The sequence below is a fragment of the Sus scrofa genome, chromosome 1 (assembly GCF_000003025.6).
Source record: "Sus scrofa isolate TJ Tabasco breed Duroc chromosome 1, Sscrofa11.1, whole genome shotgun sequence".
Lineage (NCBI taxonomy): Eukaryota > Metazoa > Chordata > Mammalia > Artiodactyla > Suidae > Sus > Sus scrofa.
Window position 1 is genome coordinate 74771248 of NC_010443.5, and position 15920 is coordinate 74787167.

General features: G+C 46.1%; 1 long non-coding RNA gene across 2 annotated transcripts in view; it reads left to right on the forward strand.

Annotated features, from left to right (window-relative positions):
- Positions 520-15920, forward strand: part of LOC106508915 — a 64334-nt gene continuing 48933 nt past the window's right edge. For both annotated transcript variants that reach the window (XR_001306053.2, XR_001306052.2), the window contains exon 1: positions 520-2066. This is a non-coding gene — a long non-coding RNA (uncharacterized LOC106508915). The remainder of the gene's footprint in view (positions 2067-15920) is intronic.

Below are 15920 nucleotides of genomic sequence, written 5' to 3' on the forward strand. Positions count from 1 at the left end.
GACCCCCAAACTCACTCTGAAACCATTGCAGCCAGCGTCTCTTCTCTTAGAATGTGTTGTGTTCCTCGAGGTGGGGCCGGGGTGGGGGAGGGTCTCTCCGAGTGCCATCATCTTTCTTCCCTACAGTTTACGATGCTTCTGCCCAACTGGATCTATTTGATCTTCCAACAAGCCCAAGAGGGAAGAAAGGCAGATATTTGTACTTGTATTATTTTGAAGATAAGGTTGTGGGAGCTCAAGGAGCCTGGCACCTGTCCAAAGTCAACAAGGGCCCTACTGGTTGGGGAGAAAACCTGGCTCCTCCAATCCTCAAGCCAGTGTTTTCTGGTTTTGTCTTGTTGGGTATTTTTTGTTTTTTGTTTTTGTCTTTTTAGGGCTGTAGGTGCCGCACATGGAGGTTCCCAGGCTAGGGGTTGAATCAGAGCGGCAGCTGCCAGCCTACACCACAGCCACAGCAACCTGACATTGAGCCATGTCTGTGACTTACACCATAGCTCACAGCAATGCAGGATCCTTAACCCACTGAGCGAGACCAGGGATAGAACCTGCACCCTTTTGGATACTAGTCGGGTTTGTTACCACTGAGCCATGATAGGAACTCCTGTTTTTTTGTTTTAAAATTTTAAAACCTCTGCAGTTGGACAATGTAAGAGCAGTGATTATCTCTTTAACCAGCACAGTGGAGAATCGACTCTTGCTCAAAGTAAGTGATAGGGTGGGCAGAGTGAGTTTAAGTCACGTTTCCTTGGTGGCCTCCATGACCTCATCCATGAAATGGGTAAAACAATTTCCCATCTCCCATTTCCTACCTCCTCCTGTGGTTGCAAAGATGACAGGTCTCAGAAGGGGTAATAAGTGGGAAGATGTACACCCCACAATGGCAGCAATTAATATTAATTTGATTTATTAGGAGAAACCATAGAACGTGCCGACCATTAACCCTGTGCAGTGGGTGCCCTCTGCTCTCAGCCTTGCACGGGATTTCTGAATCCTAATTATCTTCTGGCAGTGATGGAGGAAACCAAGGGGTTAAGGAGGAGGCCTAGAGGCTGGCACAGCTGGGGACCATTAGCTCCTAAGCGGGGGGTGGAGGCCAGGAAGGACCTCTGGGCAGCCGTGAGGAGGGGCGCTGAGAGTGTCTCCGAGGAAACTTAGGCTGAAATTTTTGTTTTTCTTAATTCTGAACTCAGTTTTATACTCCAGAGGGGAGTTGTTCGTGTCTGAACTTGGTTTTTGAGCCCTGGCGCTGGTGGTTTTCGCAGTAAATGGCTTGCCGCTCCTTGTGGGGCAATATTGCTATTGATGTTGGGCCAACGTGGTTAGGAAACGGGATCTTCCAAATGAGGACTCTGTGGTTTGACGACACTGAGCTGCAGTCTCCCCGGAGCATGGTTGGGGGTTGAGACAGTTACCCGCAGGGTGGGGCTTGAGGGTAAAGTGGCATTTCTCCTCTGCCATTCCCCCCCACACACACCTTGGCATTATTATTATTATTATTATTGCCCGGTGAGGCCTGTGCTCTGGCCTCAACTCCACCAAGAGAAGGGGCTGTATTTGGAACAATTGTGCCCAGAGGAGGCTCCTGAGAAGCAGGAGACCAGGGTGCCAGCGGGTCTCCGGAAAATGAAATGTGTCCTCTGACTGCCTGACTGTCTTCGCTGGCACAGGGCCCCGTTATAAGGTCGTTAGTGCTGCCTGGGTTGGAGGAGCAGAGAGACAAGGCCCAGGCACCCACCATCTGCTTCAGGAAGCTTTCCATGACTGCCAGGCAGTCACAGGTGCCCCTGCCCTGTCCTCCCTCAGCCCCTGTCCTCCCCTCCCCGCAGCACTGGTCACACGGTAGTGGAATTGTCACACCATATCATAATGATTCATGTGGCTGGCTGTGCCCCCACTGCCTTGGTCACGAGCAGCTGCTCCAATCCCTCTGGAGTGACGGATGGCATTTGAAGAGAAGGAGGAAACTTGAAGATACCACCAAGAATGAGCTGAAGAGGTTTTCGCCCAGGGAATCGCCCGCTCAGCATCTTTGTCCTGATGGAAAAGCTCTCACAAAAGAGTGGCAGGTAAGAGCCCTCACTCCTACTCTTTGAGTGTGATTTCCTTTGAGTTTCTCCTTCCTTTTTATTCCAACCCTTCCACAGAAGCAGTGGGTACTGGCTTAGTGTTAGGCACATGTGACATTTGTCTTCCACGGCTGCCATTGGCACAAGAGGCCCCGGCCCGGTTCTGCTGTCCCTCTGGGTCCTCCAAACGTGAAGAAGGCACCACATAAGCTTGTACTTGATCGCGGCTACACACCCTGCCCCTTGAATGCTAACAGTGCTCATGACAGGACAAAGCAAATTCAGTCTTGCCTGTTGCAGGGGGGAGGTTGAAAGGGAACAAAAGCATTGAAGTCAGGTACCTCTATGCGTTGGGTAGTGGGGGACAGGCTGACACTCTTTAGCCCACCCCATCCCTGCCCCTTCCCAATGGTCCAATCAGGAGGATGGACAGTCAGTGAGGGAGCATGTGAGCAGGGCTAGGATGGGGTGAATGACTGAGGAGTTCTGCCCATGGCAAAGCCCTGCACCTGCCCTACTTCCCACGGCCTGCCCCTCTGCTTCACGTTGACTGCTGTGGTCAGCTGTCCCCTGCCTGTCTCCTGGCAGCCTGGTCTCTCTCCTTCCAGGCAGGGCAGGCCAGACGCTGGGGAACCAGGCAAACTGAGCCAATAACACATTGGGTTGACTCGTGGGAGCTTTTATTTCCACGCATCCACTTGTTGATGTTTTCTGTCAACCTCATTGCCCAGGAGGATTGATTATGCGCGAAACGTGATGTGTGCGCTATGATCTGCCTAGAGAGTTACCCCAGCCTTGGCCAGAGCTCGGCATCCTCAGCCACGCGGGGCTGGGAGACGCCAGCGGCCCCAGGACATCTTGGTGTCCTACAGGCCGGCAGTCAGCGCAGCCAAGGGGCAGGGGCCGAGATGCCAAGTAGGGATGGAGGGAACAGAAGAGCTCATTTCCCAGGGCTCGAATCTCCCCCTCCCTAAAGTCGGCTTCTCCCGGGGCTTCTGTACCCCTGAGCCTGGGGGGTCCCCCGCCTCCTCGGACCCCTGTCCTCCCCCCACAGCCCAGGCCCAGGAGGTCACGGCTCAGGCCAGAGAGGAATCCTGGGTCCTCGCTATTTTGAGAGAGAAAATTGAAGCAGTGGTTTGTTTCCTCAGCATTTAATTAGGCTCCAGCGCGGCGCGGGGCTGCCTCCTTCCCCGCCCACGAGTGAGAGCCTGACCCGTGGGTTGGGAGCTGACGCCATGTCACGGGGGGGGGGTGTTGAGGCGCGGAGGATTTTTACAAACAGGGGCCTGCGGAAAACAAAACTGCTTGGCCCCCGGCCAGGGAGACGAAGTCGGTTGGGAGAGGGAGGGAGCAGGAAAGTTATATCATCCTTCCTTCTTTGAACTGCGTCGTAAATCTGCCAGACAGGAAGCGGGGATCGGGCGGGGAGGGGAGGAGAGGGACAGCCGGGCTGCGGTGGGAGCCTGGCTCTGGAGGGGCCCTGCCCTGAGGGGGACGCGCAGGGGCCGGGGGCGAGGGGTGGGCAGGGGGCATCTTGGGTGCCTTGAAAGCTTCCCCGGTCAGGTCGGGAATGGGATGACTTGCATGCGCCTGAGGGTGGTTTCTGGGCTCGCTTCAGTTCCTTCAATTAAAACTTTTCATGGATAGAGTTTTGAGAGCTGGAAGGGATTTTAGAAACCCTTGAATGAAGATGTTGAGGGCAACAAAGGAAAAATAAATGACCCAAAGCCACCCAGCTAATGAGACTGGGAAGTGGGAACAGGGGCTGTCCATTAGATGCCCTTCTTGTTCCTTGGGGTTCATGGGGACCCACGCCTTTCAATCCAGAGTGAAGGTGAGGCATAAAATGCACATGCGTTGGGGTGAAATGACATATGAATTCAATTCACATTAAGAGCTAAATAATTGATGTTTAATACTTTACTGAAGACAGATTTTGATGAGCAGAGGCCCTTGAGATCCACGGAGGAGCACTTCTGACCACCAGGGTAGGGAGGCAGCATCTCTTCTAAGGCCATCCCAGCCTTCATGGTTCTGGAGGGGATGGGTGGGAGGAAGCTGAGACCTGTGGGGTCTCTGAAATAGAACCAGTTTCCTCCCACAGAGGAGTGATAACAGGAAACCTAACTAATGACCACCCCTAGTCAGACATTTTGCAACATTTCTCCAAAAAGATACCAGTCTTAGGAGCACCTTTACTTTTGGATTAAACTTCTGCTCCCCCATGAAACATGGAAACTCCTGTGTTTTCCAACTCTTCCTTCGCCTCCCACCACACTCCTGAGGCAGCCTCTTAAATGAGAAACCCAACAGGTGAGAATGGTATAAGTCCTTCCTACACACCAGAGGACCCTAAATTAAGTTCAGTAATAGCCTTAGCCAACATTTATTTCACCTTTTTTTTTTTTAAGCACTTCACTAGCATTACCTCATGCCATCTTGATAACTATTGTTATTGGCCCGTTTCACCATGAGGATATGGAAGCTCAGAGAGGTTAAATAATTTGCTCATGGTCAACCCAGGTAGCAGTTAGGGCCAAGACTTGTTCTACAGCCTATACTTCAGCTACTCCAGACTGCTTCCCGTGGTGGAAACAAAATTTTTTGTGGCATAGAGGGAGCGAAATAGAATGTCATCCAACAGCAAGATGAGGTCCACACTGTTTATTACCTAGGCTAGAGGATACTGAAGAGTGAGGCCCTGGAGAGCAGCTAGCTGAGAGCTGAAGTTAGGATGGGGTTGCCATGGTCTGTGCTCTGTGCCTGGGACTTGGGGTACATTTCTGCTTTTCTGGGCGAATCGCCTAAATATCCCCTTCACTTCTCTTTGGTAGCATCTTGGGCCATCGATACCACATCACCTCCATTCCATTCTTGTCTCATATCTGTCACCCAACTCATTTCCGTGACCTAAACCTGCAAGTATTTGGTCTCTGCTGAATGCAGGTAAAGCTGATTCCTGCTACCCAGCAGCAGTTGACTTAAGCTCTTAGTTGTTCCTTCTTCTCCTGTTATCTCTTTTCTGCTACTTCCTTTAGATATTTCATCACCTCCCCCAGGAAGCACACAGTGGAAGGAAAGCATGCTCATTTTTAGTCTTTTGCTGTCAACTAATTTTGTTAGTAGTTCCCACTAGAAAAAGACAAGTGGGGAAGTAGTGTGAGGCTTGTAGATTACCTTTTTGCCTGTGCAGTTCCATTGATCTGATAGCTTAGATAATGTCTGAACTTTTTTCTTAGCTGGGCCCTGGCTGTGTTTATTGAATTATCTGTCATCTTTCACTCATGACCCATGCTTGGTCATATTCTGTGACTGAGGAATATGGACAGCACTAGATTTTTCACTGTCTCTCCTTTAATGAGTTAATGTGTGTAAAGTCCTAGGACATTTTCTGACCCAGCATAAGTACCCAACAATTGTTGGTTATTATTATTGTTGACATTATAACATTGTTTGAAAAATTACAATATCCAAGGCACCAATTATTTTTGTTTTCCTGAGATTTGTTTGTTATAGCATCCAGGATTGTGTTTTAAAGCAAAATTTCCTCAAGGGCAGGAAACACAGATGATATAATAGAGCAGTACTAGCTATAATCTCCTTAGGGGAAGACTTCTGCTTCTAGACATGATGGACTAGCTTGTAGCAGATCAGTCCTCCATATGAGAACAACTAGAAAACCTAGATTTTTAAAAAACTGAGGAGTATCTATTTGGAAGCATTGGAGAGTTACTAAGGCAGAGTCTAAAGTGGTAGGGGAAAAGGAAAAACAGAGAGGTGAGTGGCCTAACCTAGAGCTGCTTTCTCCACAAAGCTTTTGTGATTCTGAATAAGTACAGAGATGCTGAGCAGCTGAGCAGGATTGTTGATTCCAAAGGCCTGAGGAAACAAAATTGGGATTTAGGTCCTTCCAAAGGAGGAGTTCTAGTAAAAATCCTAGTCTTTCAGCTGGAAACCTTGAAGGTCTATACCCTGGTATTAAAGCTAGCCTGAAAATGCACTAGTATTCACAGAGACTGAAACTCAGATCTGAATTAATTCAATCTCAGATTAGATTAAGGAGATATTCTCCTAGCTAATTGCCTTCCAGAAACAAAGTAAATCCTTTCTGGAGGAAGCTAACATCATCTAGAATCTCAATTCATCACTACAATTTTTTTATGCACAGTATATGAATTTTTTTTTTTAAATACTGGGAATACCAGAAGATAGGACCAAATGACTGAAAACCAAGAGAAAAAAAATTGAAATAATTTAAACATGTATGTTGAGTCTTTTAAAAGGAATCAAATAAAAATTCTAGGCCTGATATTAAAAACTTAAATATGAGCCAGAAGAAAATGTGCAGACTTCACTACAAGTACAATAGTATTAAAAGTTTATGAAATAACAGAAAAGAGCCTAAGAGATGGATGGAAACCAATGTAAACTTTGTGTAGTTAGAGTCCTTGAAGGAAAGGAGAGAGGTAACATAGCATCAAAAAGATTAGAAGAGATGCGAGTTCCCATTGTGGCTCAGTGGTAACGAACCCGACTAGTATCTGTAAGGATGCGGGTGCGATCCCTGGCCTCACTCAAAGGGTTAAGAATCCAGCCTTGCTGTGAGCTGTGGTGTAGGTTGCAGACACGGCTCAGATCCTGTGTTGCTGTGGCTATGGCGTAGGCCAGGGACTACAGCTCCAATTTGACACCTAGCCTGGGCACTTACATATGCTGCAGGTAGGGCACCCCCCCAAATAAAAGTCTAAACAACTGTGGGGAAAATGGTAACAAGATGTGAATGCAATAAACTTGACAATCATGAGGCTAATTTAAAAAATTGAGATGGGAAAATTAAAAAAAAAAAGATTTGAAGATAAAATAATCTGAGGATTTAAAAACTGACAAACATAAAGCCACAAATTCAGAAAGTGCTACAAAGCCCAAGAAGGCAAATACAAAGAATGCTATAACTAGGCACATTATAGTGAAACAGCTGAAAACAACCGAAGGAAAAAAACTGTAAAAGCAGCCCATGTTAAAAAACAAAGCAAACAAAACAACGGCAATAAAAAACCTACAAAATTAGCTTAAAGGCAACAATAAGCCAATTTTCAACAAAAACAGTGGAAACCAAAAAATAATGAAATGACGTCTTTAAAAGGTTAAAATAAAATGACTATTAACCTAAAATTCTATACTCAGAGAACGTACCTTTCAAAAATGAGAGTGTAGCATTCCCAATGTGGCTCAGCAGAAACGAACCTGGTTGGTATATATAAGGATGCAGGTTCAATCCCTGGCCTCACTCAGTGGGGCATTGCTGTGAGCTGTGCTGTAGGTCTCAGACAAGGCTTGGATCTGGTGTGGCTATGGCTGTGGCCAGCAGCTGCAGCTCCAATTTTACCCTTAGCCTGGAACCCTAAAAGAGCAAGGGAAAAAAAGGTGAAATTTAAGACATTTCCAGCCGAACAAAAACTGAGATGGTTTCTGGCTAGCTGACACCAAAGGAAAAACTGAACAGTTTTTCAGGTAGAAGGAAAAGAATCCCAGATGGAATCAAGAAGATGCAGAAAGGAATGGAGAGCAATGTAAAGAGTAAACATATGGGAAAATCTAAATTAACCTTGACTGTATAAAATAACATCTTGAGAGAGTTAGAATATATTTAGAATTAAAATATGCAACAATACACAAAATATAAACAGAAAAAAGGAGTTAGAGTATCCCATGTTCTTAACATTATACAGGAATTGAAAAAAGTACTATTTAATAAATCAAGGGGAGTTCCCATCGTGGCAAAGCAGTGACGAAACCGACCAGTATCCATGAGGATGCGGGTTCAGTCCCTGGCCCTGCTCAGTGGGTTAAGGATCCAGTGTTGCCATGAGCTGTGGTGTAGGTCACAGACATGGCTTGGATCTCATGTTGCTATGGCTGTGGCCTAGGTTGGCAGCTGCAGCTCTGATTTGACCCCTAGCCCGGGAACTTCCATATACCATGAGTGTGGCCCTAAAAAAAAAAAAAAAAAAAAAAATCAGGGATGCATGTTGTAATCTTTAGGTCTAGCAGTCTTACATAAACCATAAACTCTTCCAGAGAATAAAGTGGGAATAATTACTACCTTGTTTTATGAAGCCAGCTTAACCTTAATACCAAATCCTAACAAAGATATTACAGTAAAGGAAAATAACAAACCACACTCTCTTATGAACAATAGATGGGAGTTCCCATCATGGCTCAGCGGAAACGAATTTGACGAGCATTCATGAGGAGGCACGTTCAATCCCTGGCCTCCTTCAGTGGGTTAAGGATCCAGCATTGCTGTGGGCTGTGGTGTAGGTAATAGATGTGGCTTGGATCTGGTGTTGCTGTGGCTGTGACATAGGCCAGCAGCTGCAGCTCCAATTTGACCCCTGACCTGGGAATTTCCATATGCCACGGATGCAGCCCTTAAAAAAAAAAAAAAAAAAAAAAAAAAAAAGATGAAAATATCCTATTCAAAAGATTGGCATAAAACATATTTTAAAATGTCACAACCAATTTGAGTTTGCTCCAAGAATATAAGGAAAAGGTTAAAACATAAGGTTTTAACATTCAAAACTCAATATGGGCAGATATCACTTTAACCAAGTAATTAAGGCTAACATTACCAATAATAAGAGATATCATGTACCCTCTTTGGGAAAAGCATGACATCTCTGTAGTGTTTCTCAAAAATGCAAAACCTCAAGATGAGAAACTGTCACAGATTAGAGCAGACAGAGGGGATGTGACAACTAAATGCAATGTGGAATCCTGGAGGTCCCACAGAGAGCGAACATTATTTGAAAAACTAGTAAAATCTGAATAAAGTATGTAATATCATTAGAATTATTGTACCAGTGTTAATTATTTAAGTTTCGATAATTGTCCTATGGTTATATAAAATGAGCATCAGGGGCAGCTAGGTGCAGGGTATGGAGAAGCTCTGTACTATATTTGCAACTCTTCTGTAAGTCTAAAATTATTTAAAAACAAAAGGCTACTTTAATCACTAAAATTTACCACATGAACAGAATAAAGGGGGAGATCTTATGATCATCTTAGTAGATAAAGAAAAAAACATTTAAATACAACTCAACACATGTTCATAATTTTAAAAAAAAATTCTTAGCAAACTAGAAATGTAAGGAACTCTCTTGATCCTGTAAAGAAAACCCATGGATAACCCTACAGCAAACATTATAATCTCCCTAATTTGGAAATAAGACAAAGATTTCTTTTATCACATCTATTTGACATTGGACTAAAGGTTTACAGCTAGTGCAATAAGGCAAGAAAAGAAATAAGAATAGGAAAAAGGAAGAAATAAAACTGCCATTATTCATCAGCATCATGGATAATATATAGAAATATATATGAATATTTGTGTATAGACAAATTATTTATATAAGATATAGCTATGGAGAGAAGATCCAAAAGAACCCAGACTATATAAATTAGTAAATGAATTTAGCAAGCTAGCTGGATGTAGGATCAATATAAAAAATCAGCTGTATTTCTAGCTGCCAAAAATAATCAGAAAATAACATTTTAAAATAATGTTATAGCATTGTAATAATAGCATAAAAGAGTATATCCCCAGAGGAATAAATCCAATGGAAGACATGCAACACTTTTGTGTTAAAAAAAAAAAAAGAAAGAAAAACCATTGAGGTAAGTTAAAGAAAACCCAAATAAATATTCAGGCATTAGAGGGCTCAATATTGTACAGATAATCTCTCAAATAATCTACAGATTCAGTCAGTGAGGCCCCAATTAAACTCCGAGAAATTCGTATAAAGTTTATGTGACAATGCAAAAGGCCTGAAATGCCAAATTGTCTCAAAGAAGAACAAAATTGGAGAACTTGCACCAAAGTTATTTGAACTTATTTTACAGCTACAATAATTAAGACTATCTGTGTGCTATGGTGCTAAACAGATGTTGGATTAAGATGAAAGTGGCAGTGCAGATCAGTGAGAGAAAGGCAATCTTTTCAAAATCATACTGGGTCATTTGGGTATCCACACCAAAAAAAGAAAATGAATTTTAATAACTACCTCATGCCACCTACTAAAACTAGCTCTAAGTGGACTGTAGGTTTAAAAGTGATAGTTAAAAATTAATAGCAGCCAGAAGAAACAGAACATCATCATTTGAGGTAGGTAGCTACTTTTTAAAAAGACACAAAAGCACTAAACTTAAAGCAAAACGTTGATAAGCCAGACTGCTCTAAAATTAAAACTTTCTAAAATCTAAAGACATCATTAAAGGAGTATGTGATTCCATTTATAAAAAGTTTAAAAAGAAGCAAAATGAACCTTTGAACCTTTATGGTCCAAATAGTGAACTCCCAAAGATATCCATGGCCTAGTCCCCTTAACCTGTGAGTATATTACCTTAGTTTGTAAAAGAGATTTTGCAGATGTGATTTAATAAAGGATTCTGAGATGGAAAGATTATCCTTGATTATCCAGATGAGCTCAACCTAATTATAAGGGTCCTAATAAGACGGAACAAGAGGATCAGAGTCAGGAGATGTTATGATGCTGGCTTTGAAGATACAGGTAGGGGGCCACATGGAGGTAAAGAAGTGGAGGTGGTTGGGAGTTCCCATCGTGGCCAAGTGGAAACGAATCCAACTAGGAACCATGAGGTTGCAGGTTTGATTCCCTGACCTCGCTCAGTGGGTTAAGGATCCAGCGTTACCATGAGCTGTGGTGTAGGTTGCAGACGCGGCTTGGATCTTGCATTGCTGTGGCTGTGCTGTATGTAGGCTGGCGGCTACAGCTTCGATTGGACCTGTAGCCTGGGAACCTCCATATGCCATGACTGCGCCCTCCACCCCCCAAAAAAAGAAATGCAGGTGGTCTGTAGAAACTGGTGGAAAAGGGATCAAAATAAATTCTCCCTTAGAAACCTCTAGAAGGAAACAGCCCTGCAGATAACTTGATTTTGGCCCAATGAGACTGATTTTGGACTTCTGTTCTCCAGAGCTACAAGAGAATAAATATGTGCTGTTGGAAGCCACTAAGTTTATGGTAATTTGTTACAACAACAATAGGAGACAAACACATGGTCAGAACACCAGTTCCCTCTTGGAAGGAGAGGAGGGGTGCGTTGCCAGGAAGAGGGCACAGGCCTCTTTTCTGGAGCTGATGAGGTTCTATTATTGATCTGGGTGGTAGTTACACAAGCATAGTTATTTGATGAAAATGTATGATTTGTGGACCTTTCTGAATATATAATTCCATAAAAATTTATATATTGAAAAAAACCCACCAAAATCCTTACGGGGAGAGTATTTTACATTCTCCCACTACAGCCAGCACAGATTTGGCCAAGAAGAGGCCTGTAGCACCTGTAGCCATGAAGGTGACTCCTAAAACTTTTTTTTTTTTTTAAAGAAAAACCTATTGGGGAGTTCCCTTCATGCTCAGCAGTTAATGAACTCGACTAGGATCCATGACAATGCGGATTTGATCCCTGGCCTCGCTCAGTGGGTTAAGGATCCAGCGTTGCTATGAGCTGTGGTGTAGGTCGAAGATGAGACTCAGATCCTGCATTGCTGTGAGCTATGGTGTTGGCTGGCAGCTGTAGCTCCAATTCAACCCCTAGCCTGGGAACCTCCATATGCCTAGGGTACAGCTCTAAAAAAGCAAACAAACAAACAAACAAAAACAACAACAACAACAACAAAACAGTTTTAGTTAAATTCAAAGGTGTTAGATCAATAATTGGCTATTGAAGAGAAGCAGGATGGCTCTGGCCTTTAACGTTGACCTCCATGAGGACAGCCATGTCCCTGCACTGTGGGTGGACTGTGGGTCTGAGTCAGCGTAGCCATTGCTAGGTTATGAGGAGGAAGCAGCCCTGGTTCAGAAGCACAGGCTTCTCAGCTACCAGATGCAGGCTCTGAGCATCCAAGCATCAGCCTCACAACTACTCAGTTAATAATATCGCTAAAGACCATGTGGTTGTCTGTGGGAGCTGTCAAGGTCATAAAACCTAACATGATCTGGGAGCTGGTGACCTCATTGTCCCCAGCTTTTAGTTCCATATCTGCCCTCACCCACTGTGAGAGAGCAGGTGTTGGGCACGCCACTCCACCCATCTGAACTTTGTGCGTGGGGAAGCTACCACCACCCATACAGGGTTGTTTTGGGAGATGAATAAGAGGGGATATGAGGAGTTCCTGTCATGGCTCAGGGGTAACGAAACTGACTAGGATCCGTGAGGACTCGGGTTCGATCCCTGGCTTTGCTCAGTGGGTTAAGGATCTGGCATTGCCCTGAGCTGTGGCGTAGGTCGCAGATGCAGCTCAGATCCCATGTTGCTGTGGCTGTGGTGTAGGCCGGTGGCTACAGCTCCAATTGGACCCCTAGCCTGGGAACCTCCAAAGGCCTTGGGTGCGGCCCTAAAAAGACAAAGGAAAAAAAAAAAAGGTTTTTTTTAAGTACCTGACCCAGAGCAGGTTTTACCACTACACCAGCCCATCCCCTGCCCTTCCCTTCCTGAAGCCCCACTCCCACTGCGCACATACAGAAACAAGCTTAAGCTTTTCCTTGGGTCTCTGGGGCAGCTGGGGTGCTTGGCTTTGCCTGCTCTGGTTTGTCTGAGCCTTAGGTCAACACTTGTCTTTCCCAATTTCAGGCTGTTCTTTCTGCCCAGGCAGGCCAGTCCATGAACGCCCAACCTCCCTCTCCTTCATAGTTTGACTCCTACTCATCCTCAGGCCTCCATGGACAAGCCATTCCCTCAGAGGGATCTCTCCTGACCGATGAAATTAATTTAGTTCACTCGGCTCTTCCCTCTCATGACATTCTATTTTTCTGCCAAGATGCCCTCATAATTTGTCTTTCCATATCTATGAGTGGACTTATTTATCGAGCGATTGTCTCCCTAGTAAACCATAAACTCTGTAAGGGCAGGGCCAGTGTTTCTTTTTCTCCCCCAGCCCTGTGGTTGTTTGCAGGGCAGGCGTTCCATCAACGTGCACGGAAAGAAAGACACAAGGAATGGACCAATGAGTGTGGCTGCTCGCAACAGAGCTTTTGACTCTTGGAAACCTGCCTGGCTTGAAAATAACTCCAAGCCCAAGCAAAACTTAGGAAGTGTAATTTGAAGCAGCAAATTGTGTCTTGAACCTGTCAGTGCCAGTTCTCTGTTTTGATTTGTTTTTTTACTTCTCGGATTCAGAGTGACCTCGCCAGTCTCGACTCTACGGGGACACGTATTTCCCCCCCCCGTATTTCCCTTCTGCCCCGTAATGAGAGGCTGCCTGGGGGCTTGCTGGGCTGTGGTTTAAGAAGTCCACAGGTGGCTTCCCCTTGCTGCGGCCGGAGGGACCGTTCTGGAAGGCAGGACTGCACCCGCCTTCCCCTGCACGCTTGGCCGGAAGGTCAGATGGGGCACACGTGGTCTTCCGGTCCTGTTGGAACAGACTGACTGGTTTCTTGTGTTTTGGGCCAAATTCATTCTTACAGGAAGTAAAGCAACCCCCAAAGCATTTCTATAGTAAAGCTGGTAACAGTGCCCACCCGCTCGGCCCCCCATACTCCCCCTGGTCCGTTTTTGCCGCTTCTTGTGCACCCCAGGCCTGGATGGGTTTTCTCTTCCCAAGCCAGCTCTGTGGTTGTTTGGCAGATGGGCCCTGGGGGCTCTGGAGCTGTGGTGGCTGCAGGAAGAGAGAGCTCAGACTTACAGTCAGGCCCAGCCCCCTCTGTGAGCTCAGGCCTGTGCCCCTCCCTCACACAAGCACCTGTCAAATCCCCATCTGGGGCCTGCTTTGGAGAAGCCAGCCTCCCCTCCTACCCCCCCCCCCCCCCCCCGCACTTTCTTTCAGGGGCAGGGCTGGGAAGCCAAACACGGGGAAGGCAGGAGGGAACAAAAAACCCAAAGGAATCTGAGAGGAGCTGTACAGACCCTGTTCCCCTGCACCCCACCTTCAGGTTCAGCCCCTCTCATCACGGAGTTTTCGTGGCGGAGATTGGTTGCAATTTTTAGGGAAAATGTACAAGAGGTGAGTTAGTTGGACAATTGACAGCCCTCGCCTGCTCCAGCGAGACTGGAGGCAACTGATATGTCTGCAACCCTCCTCCGCCCCGCACCCTTGCCGGCTGGCACCTCTACTGGTTGCTCCCTTGACAGGGTGACCCAGGCCTTCATCTGTGAGGAGTCTGAACCCTGGTTACCAGGGCCGTGCCGGCTATGATTGCCGGGTCATAGTTGACACTGGGTGTGGGGGCAAACTGAAGCAGCCCTGAGTTCAGTACCTACTCCTGCCTGGCCCATGGTAGGAAGTTGAGGGCCTCCTCCTAAGGAGCAGCATTCATCATCCTGCCAGCACGGCAGCTCCTTTCTTTGCCTGATGCTCTACAGTGTGAGAATCCCCCAAATGACCAGATGGTTGCCCTAGATTTAGGTTGGATGGACTCTTCTTGTGTCCCTGCTGGAAGTATCTCCCTTCTGGGAATTAAGCTCCCTAGAACCACAGAACCTAAAGGTGTAACAAGGGGAAGCACAACTCCCTCGAATGTATGTAGGTCGCTGGGAAAGATGGTGAACAGGGTCCCTCCCACTTCCACTGCCTGGCCTTTCCTCACCTGCATCTCCGGTTCCTGTCCCCTCGGGTGCACAGGTCTGGTCCCCAGCAGGGTTGGTCTAAAGCTGCTCTCTGTGACTCTGCTGAGACCTCCCCCTGGCTGGCCTTTCTCTCCTTCCCTGTTCTGCTCCCGTTACTGGTTACCTCTAGAAGCACCTCCTTGACAAATTACTTGTGCCCAAAAAAGTCTGCTTTCTGGGGAAGCCAACCTAAGACAGACCTGGAGGTCAGGGTGAGTGGGGTGAGCAAAGAGCTCTGATTTTGAATATTTGAAATGGATGAAAGCCAGGGAGTTTGAGAAACTGGATAGAACCTTGAGCTGCAAGTTGAGGGTCCTGCTGATTGAAATGGAAAAATATGGGCCCCCAGCCTTACCACGTGTCTGATGGGGATAATGCTTTAACTTTGAGCATTATGAAAAAATAACTCTCCAAAAGTGTTCATAGCACATTTATTTAGGTCTTTTTTTTTTTTTTAAATCTTTTTAGGCCCACACCCACAGCATATGGAGGTTCCCAGGCCAGGGGTTGAATCGGAGCTGTAGCTACCGGCTTATGCCAGAGCCACAGCAATGTGGGACCTGAGCCGCATCTGCGACCTGCACCACAGCTCATGGCAACACCGGATCCTTAACCCACTGAGCAAGGCCAGGGATGGAACCCGCAACCCCGTGCTTCCTCATTGGATTCGTTTCTGCTGCGTCACGACGGGAACTCCCATAGCACATTTCTTAAATGTAGCAAATTTCAAAACCAGAGTAATTATTTACAGATAACATATAATAAGATAATAGGATAACAATAGCTAACGCTTGCGGTGCCTTTCTCTGGCTGTGCCCGCTACTCAGTACTTGCTGAAGTTCTCTCCTCTCATCCTTACATCCATCTCATGCAGAAGGTGTATGATCAGAAATTAGTCCTGTTGTACAGATGCAGCATTGAAGGAGAGAAGGTGATTTGCCTACTTGGGTGGCAGAGCCAGGATGAAACCCAGGCCTATGCTCTGAACTGCCCCCCTGTGTTGCGAGCTGAGACGCAGAAGCCCTGTGGGAGTCTCCCCACCAGCATGTCTGTGGAACTCAGGGTTTTTTCCATTTGCCATTCTGTTTTGCTATTTGCGCACACACACAACCCATGGGTTATTGGAATTGATGGCCCAATGCTACTCCACTGGTCTCCCCAGAGAAGCTGAAGGGAAGCCCCAGAAGCTCCTTTCATTCTACTCCAGTGCAGGAATTCAGCTCATGT